Source organism: Pagrus major, chromosome 3 (genome assembly GCF_040436345.1).
Source record: "Pagrus major chromosome 3, Pma_NU_1.0".
In the NCBI taxonomy this organism is placed as follows: Eukaryota; Metazoa; Chordata; class Actinopteri; order Spariformes; family Sparidae; genus Pagrus; species Pagrus major.
The window spans coordinates 22315325-22324036 of NC_133217.1; the positions used below are offsets into that span (position 1 = coordinate 22315325).

Below are 8712 nucleotides of genomic sequence, written 5' to 3' on the forward strand. Positions count from 1 at the left end.
GTACTGCCATTGCTTTTTTTCTTCTCTTTTATGTGTTTTATCAAGTTTTACTGAATTGTGACTGACTTTCACAGCAGTCTATGGTTTTAGACTGTTCTGGTGGTGACACATCACTTTTTGGTATTGTGATGGATGCTCTACATGTTGTTGGAAACTGGAAATAAATACACAGTTGTAAATTTCAAAAGGAATATTCATTTTTGATCTGGCAGTAAATTCCATTTTTGTTTTCTGTTTCTATGTGTATTCATAGAGTTTGGGGCATGAGACATTAAACCATATCAAGTATCAAGACCTCTTTCTTTTGTTCTCCATAAATGAAAATAATGAAATAGAAGTGACTTGATTTCTTAAATGGTTTTGTTATTCTTAAATGAACATGAACATTTTGGAAGTTCACAAAAATCTGCTTTTAAGAAATGTTGGAAGAAGAATTCAGATCCTTTACTCAAGTAAAACTACTATTCGCAAATTATTGGCATATTATCAGCAATATGTACTTTTAGAGTTTTTCAATTTTTAAAAGTAAAAGTTGTCATTCTGCAGTAAAATGTTCTCTGTCTATGTTCTACTACTATATACAACGTTTTTGGAATAATTTTCTGCATTAATGTGTATGTTGCATTTTACTGCTGTAGAAGTTTCAGCTTTATTTACACTTAATCCTTCAGTTTAAACATTCATATTAAAAAATCACCAAATTTGGAGATACTAGGTTTTCACTGGACAGAAAAGATATGAAAAATTGTAAAAATAAATAAATAAATAAAAAAGTGGTCAGTAATCAAAGCTGTCAGACGAATGTAGTGGAGTAAAAGTACAATACTTGCCTCTGAGATGTAGTGAAGTATAAAGTTGAATAAAATGGAAATATTCAAGTAAAGTTTAAATGCCTGTAATTTGTATACTGACGTACAACTTAAATGGGCAAACGCTCTTAGTTTCACTGAGTTTTGTCATCCCAAATTATAACAATAAAATTGAAATCCAATCCACATTAGAAACATTAGAGTTAATGAATGTGTTTGGCATCAGCAGTAAAACAAATGTCTGTTTTAAATTATGTTTGTTCAAGAAATAACCCATAAACTAACCCTAACCCTCTGGTTTGATCAGTTTCTTCTATATAGTTTTGTATTCTGGTGGCCAGGATCTACGTTAATATTTTATGATCTACACATAAAAGGCTTATGGGATGGTAGCTAGTGCACTGTAAAGGGTCCTTTCGCTCTTTATGTAGGACTGCGATGATATCTTCTGACCATGATTTTGGGGAATCTCCTGAATTCAATACATAATTATATACTTTACATAATATAGGGGAGAGGTAATTTGAAAAGACTTTATAATATTTTCCAACTGAAACCATGTTTGCCATAATGCTTATCCAACTTTAAACATTCCTTTGTAGAAAACTTACTTGAAAACTCCCTTTTCACTGAAATACAGCTATATCTACTTCACAGTGCAAAAAGATGCTTCTCTTGCTCTGAAACGCTCAGAATTGACATACGTGAGTTTTCACCATAAATTAATGCATGTGTGTGTGTAAAGGACAAGTGAAACCATGTTTGCCATAATATTAATCCAACTTCAACCATTCCTGGGTAGGAAACTTCCTTGAAAAAACGTTTTTCAGTGAAATACAACTTAATCTGCTTCACAGTGCAAAAAGACGCTTATTTCACAGAGAAAAGCTCAAATTATACTTGAAAAACCATTTTTCAGTGAAATACAGCTTAATCTTCACAGTGCAGAAAGACGCTTATTTCACTGAGAAAAACTTATTTAGCGATAAGCAAGTTTTGACCGAAAATGAATTAAAAAACAACTGAAACCATGTTTGCCATAATATTAATCCAACTTCAAACATTCCAAGGTGGGAAACTTCCTTGAAAAACCTCTTTTCAGTGAAATACAGCTTAATTTCCTCCCCAGTGCACAAAGACGCTACCTGTCTCTCTCTGTGTGTGTGTGTGTGTGTGTGTGTGTGAGTGTGTGTGTGTCGGTCATTCACTGTCCCTCAGGTTGTGGCATGTTGACACATATTGGGCAGCAGATATGCCCTGTCTCCTTCTCCCAGGAGTATTTTTAATTTTGATATGTCGTTTAGCTCTTTGAAATCTGAGATTACAGAGTTGAATTTATTAAAATAAATGTTCCTGGTTTCGTTGAATGTTTTACATTGTAGGAGAAAGTGCATCTCTGTCTCAACCTCACCTGTCGAGCAGTGACCACATGTTGTGTTTTCTTTTGGTTGCCATGATTGTTTGTGTCTTCCTGTTTGGATTGTCAGTTTGTGGTCACTGAGCCTGTACTTGGTGAGGATCTGTCTCTGCTTTCTATCGCTGACAGTAGAGAGATATTCTGCTAATTCATAATCTCTTTTTAGGGCGAGATAACATTCTAATCTACTTTGGCTTTTAGTTTCTTCTTTCCAATGTTCCAGGTAGGTTTCTTTACATTGTATTATAATTTGCTTTACTCTGATTGGTGTTTGGAGAGCAGTGTTGTTGTGAGGCTGGTCAGACTGTGTGTGAGAGGGGGCAGTTAGCCTCAGTACCAACTGACATAGGGGACTCTTTTCTGGGCTCAGCTCTTGAGTTTGGAGGGCTTTGGAGTGGAGGGTGTCTCGGGGGCTGGATTTCAGGTGGTTAAAAAAGTTGAGCGTTCTCTTTTGAATGTTAATTATCAGTGGGAATCTGCCTAATTCTGCTCTACATGCATTTGTTGGTGTGTTTCTGTGTACATGTAAAATGTGTCTGCAGAATTCTGCATGTAAAGACTCTGTTGGATGTTTGTTCCAGCGGGTATAGCTCTGATGACTGAGTGGACCCCAGACTTCACTACTGTACAGCGCAATGGGCTGGATGACAATATCAAATATTTTAAGCCAGATTTTGACTGGAATTTGGAAATTATAAAATGTTCTCTTAATTGCATGTAGGGCTCTTCTAGCTTTTTCTTTTCGTGCATTCACTGCCATGTTGAAACTCCCTGATGCTGTAATGGTTATACCAAGCTAGGTATAACTCATGCTATGTTCAATGATATGATTATTTATGGTAAATTGGTGTTTGTTTTCCAGACATCTGGGGCATTTTTGAAAGATCATGATATTAGTTTTCTTCATATTTACTGCCAGGGCCCAGTTCTGACAGTACTCTTCTACTATATCCAGCTTTTGCTGTAGTCCTTGTTCAGTAGGAGACAGTAGAACAAGGTCATCAGCATAAAACAGAGACTTCACCTCTCTATCTAGGAGGGAGAGGCCAGGAGCAACACATTGATCCAACTCAACAGCAAGTTCATTTATATACACATTGAATTCTTCACCCAGAGAAGAGGTGTACACCAGGGTTGCAATTTAAGTCCGACTTTATTTAGTTTGTTTGTCTCCAATTTTAACAGCACACATATTTTCCAAATACATTAATTTAACCAGATCGTACATTTTGCCCCCTATACCACAGTGTAGAAGCCTGTAATAGAGCCCTTCATGCCAAATAGAGTCGAAAGCTTTCTTGAAATCAATTAAACAAGTGAATATCTTACCATTTTTTGCTTGGTGTTCATGTTTGTTAATTAAAATGTGAAGGGTATATACATGGTCAGTGATGCGGTGTTTTGGGAGAAAGCCAATTTGACTTTTACTCAAGATGGAGTGTTCCTCAAGGAAATTTAGTATTCTTTTATTCAGAATACTCCAGAATAATTTACCTAGACAGCTGCTGACACAGATGCCACGGTAGTTATTAGGGTCTGATTTGTCCCCACTCTTATGAATGGGGGAAATGAGCCCTTTGCACCAGATGTCAGGAAAACATCCCAACTGTAATACAATATTGAACAGCTTTAACACTGCATCTTGCATCTCTGGGGTGCTGCATTTGAGCATTTCGTTTTAAATGCTGTCTGGACCTCAAGCTTTCCTTGGCTGAGAGAGATTTTGTCTGTGTGGTCAATTCTTTCCAAGTAATTGGGAAATCAAGGGGGTTTTGGTTGTCTTTAATTGTTTCTTCTAATGTTTGGAGTTTTTCTTGTATAATACATTGATCTGAATTGATTTGATTTATTGGTATGTCTTTGTACAGATTTTCAAAATGTGCTCTCCAGATGTCACCATTTTGGATAGGTAATGTCTGGTGCTTTGTGTTGAACTTGTTCCACATATCCCAGAATTGATTTTGATTAATGGCATTCTCAATATCTTCAAGTTTCATGTGGGTATAATTTTGTTTTTTGTTCCTAATTGTACATTTATATTTCTTTAAAGTTTCATTGTATCTAATGCGTAGGGCTGGGTTCTTTGGTTGGCGATGTTTTTCATTTGCTATTTTTCTCAGGTCTTTTCTGATGGTATTGCATTCTTGATCAAACCATTTGTCAGCGTTATGCCTTTTAACAGGCTTCCGGTATTGTTTTATGAGGTCAGCTTTAATAGCTGCCTTATGAAATATCATATTAATATCATCAATGGCCTTGTTTACACCATCTCTGGTAGAGACATATTGGTTTTGGTCATATATTGATATGTCATTCATCAGATCAGGTGAGTTCAAGGCCATGATGAATTTGTCTCCACTGTCTGGGGCCCATCTGTAAGTAGGATTCAATTGAAACAGCTTGCTGGGTTCCCTTTTTGTGTCACTCATTTGATCTGAGAGTTTAAAGAACACATTTATTTGGTTGTGGTCTGAAAGGGGGGATTGCTGTCTGACAGTGAATGCACTGATAGTGGAGGGGTCCATGTCAGAGATTGCATAGTCTGCTACACTAGACCCAAGAGCTGAGGAGTATGTGAATCTCCCTAAAGAGTCCCCTCTGAACCTACCATTAACTATGTACAGGCCTAAGGCCCGACAGAGATGCACTATCTCCCTGCCACTTTGATTTATTTCAGAGTGAAGGTTGTTCCGACGGGTGATGGTTGGTGTGGTAAACAGGGGGGCCTGACCAAATACATGGTTGTTGCCCTGTGAGTCCATGACATCAGGTTCAATTCCTGTTCATCCATTCAGATCTCCAGTTAGAAGCACATTTCCCTGGGCCCGGAAGTAGGCAATTTGTGAATACAGAGTGGCAAAAATGTCTTCTTCAAAATAAGGAGAATCTACTGGGGGTATATAAATTGTACAGAGATATAAATCCCTATCAGTTATGCCTAGGGTTTGATCCAATCTCAACCAAATGTGTAATTTACCCTGTTTTACTGGTGAGATCGGATGGCAAAGATCTCCCCTGATCTCACTGAAATACAGCTATATCTACTTCACAGTGCAAAAAGATGCTTCTCTCGCTCTGAAACGCTCACAATTGCCAGAAGCAAGTTTTGAACGAAAATGAATTAAAGAACAGCTGAAACCATGTTTGCCATAATATTAAAACCAACTTCAACCATTCTTGGGTAGGAAACTTACTTGAGAAACCGTTTTTCAGTGAAATATAGCTTAATCTACTTCCCAGTGCACAAAGACGCTTATTTCACTGAGAAAAGCTTAATTTTGCGATAAGCGAGTTTTGACCGAAAATGAATTAAAGAACAACTGAGACTATGTTTGCCATAATAATTATCCTACTTCAAACATTCCTGAGTAGGAAACTTCCTTGAAAAACCTTTTTTCAGTGAAATACAGCTTAATCTACTTCACAGTGCAAAAAGACGCTTTTCTCCCTTAGAAACGCGCAAAATTGCCATAAGCGAGTATTGACAAAAAATGACTTGAAACACAATCAAAACCATGGTTGCTATAATATTTATCCAAGTTCAAACATTCCTTGGTAGGAAACTTGATGGAAAAACCTTTTTTCACTGAACTATAGCTGATGTAGTATACTGTGCAAAAAGACACTTACTTCAAGGAGATCAGCTGGAAATTGATGTAACAATAGTATTGTTATGTTGTGTTCGTTTCCACATGGATTTGTTTTAGTGGGACACTTGTGGAGTAGCTGGCTAAAGTATTCTTAATGCCATCTATGAAAAAGCCGTGCCAGAGTTAATAAATAGTGTAAGCAGCTGAAATGCTTTAATTGTCCATTCTGTGCAGTGGGGGGGAGGGGGCAGAATGAAAACAATTGACATGACTGTGTGTTTCCACACAAAACATTAAAGGGACTTGGGGCAGGATCAAGAAATAAGACTCAATAGTGACTCGCCAGCCGTTGAGGCCGTTAGTGTAACTGCAGCCATCAGCCGAGCCGGCGTGGGAGCGCGCATGAGCTCTTCACAACAGTGCAGCTGATGCCGTCTCATCCCTGTTCGTCGGACGCTTGAGGCTTGGTCAAGTGCCTTAATGTGATGCCAGACTGTTTTGTATTTTCCAAGTCAATGTTATGACTGTAACTGAAAGTTGTTCAATAAAGTTTTTATAAAAAAAAATAAATAAAAAAAAAATAGCTTGCCCATCGCGTCGATACCTGACGCAGGAGGCTTCCCCCCTTTCCGCTGCACATGAAGCAGCCGGGAAGCTGCTCGCTGTGTGTAGCGACACACAAGCGCAGCGATGTACAGTCACGGTCGATGCAGTCTGAAGGCACGGGCGAAAGCAAAGACGGCTTATCGGGGGACAGAGAGATCGTCTCTGATACGGGATCGCTGTGTGTTAGCGGCTAATGTTGCTACACAGACACAAACAAGCCGTTAGCCTGTGGCTACATCCAGCTGCTAACGTCACCTCCCGGATAACAGGTTGGGCTTTCAGTCCCGTATATAAAGGGACATATTTCTATTATTCGGTTAACTATTCGGTTTCAGACTAATGGACCGTGGAAAATGCGCAGTCTGTAACTATTCAGTGTTACACAGCGGTGGACTAAGCTACATGTTAGCAGCTAACGCTACTTTGCACGTTAGGTCACTCCGAGTCCTCGTGATCTCATAAGATTTTCAAATCAAGCTCTAAACATGACCTGTAATGTTTTCTTACCTGGTTACTAGGAAATGAGCCATGTCAGCATCTGTTTTCAGTCCCAATTCAAGTTGAAGCTGCCTCCATGAGTCCAACAGTATCCATGTGTATTCAGGCGCCAGCCCGGCTTTGCTCGTAATTTTGTTTCACTCACAAGGTGCCGCTGATAAAACCTTTGTTTTCTTCTTAGTATGACTTTTTAGTGGACTTTGTGTGATGGTGGGTCGTTTGCTGGCTGTAGCAGAATCCATTACTACCCAGACACTAGTTTGGGTCCGCCGTGTTTGTTTACTTCCTGTATCCAAGTCGAAAGCCGGTCGAGGACGCGCATTCAGTGTCATCCGACGTCACGTCCGCAGGACTGCGCGGGAAATTCGGGCCCGAATTGCAGTACATTATGCAGCACACAGCCTGTTCAGGGCAATGGAGAGATACGTGGGTGGGCTCATTCTTTTTGGTTTTGAACGCTTCATCACCCATTAGCATTAAAAATCTTAAAATGCATGTTTATAATTTCACAGATCCTGCCCCAAGTTCCTTTAAGTGAAACTTAATTGAAACCATGTGTGCCATAAAATTTAACCAACTTTAAACATTCCTTGGAAGGAAACTTGCTTGAAAAGGTTTTTTTCATTTACTTTACTGTGCAAAAGACGCTAATTTTTCTGAGACGCTCAAAATTGCCATAAGTGAGTCTTGACCAAAAATGACCTGAAACACAATTGAAACCATGTCTATATTGTTCTAGTTGCTTTTTTTTCATTCTTTTTAAAAAATATTTAAAAAATATTTATTATGACTGTTTTGAATTGATTCTCTCTATTCTTGCTGTCCCCTTCGCTGCTGTAATAATGCCAAATTTTCCTGTTGTGGGAGTAATAAAGGATTTCCTTTTCTCATCTTATAAAGACGCATTATTTTTGGCACGTTTACAAATCCGTATGTATGCCTTGTTCTATTTAATACATTTCTAAAGCACATGCATAAGCATGCTGGCTATAAATTGATGAATATCAGTACTTTTGCCTGCTCCACACCACTTGTTAGTCAATGAAAAGAGCAGCAGAGAAGAAGTGCTCTGAGAGCTCAAGGCATTCCTGGGTTTGTGTTTTTAATCTGTATCCTGAATAAGATTTACCACTAACTGATATTGATGTAACATAAAGGAAAGCGAAGCAAACCAAATACAAACCAAGACAAACGTAGCCTTATTTTTGCATGCGCAATCAAGATTTGTTTCAGTGTTTCATCAATATACATCTTATAGAAGTGACAGTACTCAGGTCCTTCATTGTTTTATGAAAAGAGAAAGAAGAAATACATGTTGTGCATCTCTGCCATTTTGAACGGAATCACTTCAGCAAATTACATAAAAAAAAACAGGAAATGCATGCTTCAATTAAAAATTCAACCCTCCAGTACTGAGGGTGATTAATAGTGAGAATGATAATGAATATCTATTGTTCTTTCTTCAGTAACTTTATTTTCACTGTGATTAAAATGTTCATACATTCATTTACAGTTAATCATGCCATCCTGTGGTTTTCACAAAGAACCCTAACAATTCTAACAAGCCAGTACATTAAAACAGTGTCGGACACACGTCTGAACAGGAAACTCAACTGACACAAACCTCCTTTAGAGATATGGATATCATGAGTCTAGACTCCTCCCATTAAATGAACTATGAGAAACTACAAGGATTAGTTTCTTAAAGGTCTCACTGACCTCCATGATGGGATAGTAGCTGCAGGCCTGCGGGTGGGCCCTTTAAGGTTCAACACATTTCTGTGCAATTATG

At 38.3% G+C, this 8712-nt stretch overlaps 1 protein-coding gene across 1 annotated transcript in view; it reads left to right on the plus strand.

The window, feature by feature from the left end:
- The first annotated feature begins 6635 nt into the window (after nt 1-6635).
- The window catches only part of LOC140993880 (homeodomain-interacting protein kinase 1-like), a 318372-nt gene continuing 316295 nt past the window's right edge, over nt 6636-8712 (plus strand). Inside the window, exon 1 of the transcript XR_012178688.1 lies at nt 6636-6691. The gene's annotated coding sequence lies outside the window, so the exon portion shown is untranslated. The remainder of the gene's footprint in view (nt 6692-8712) is intronic.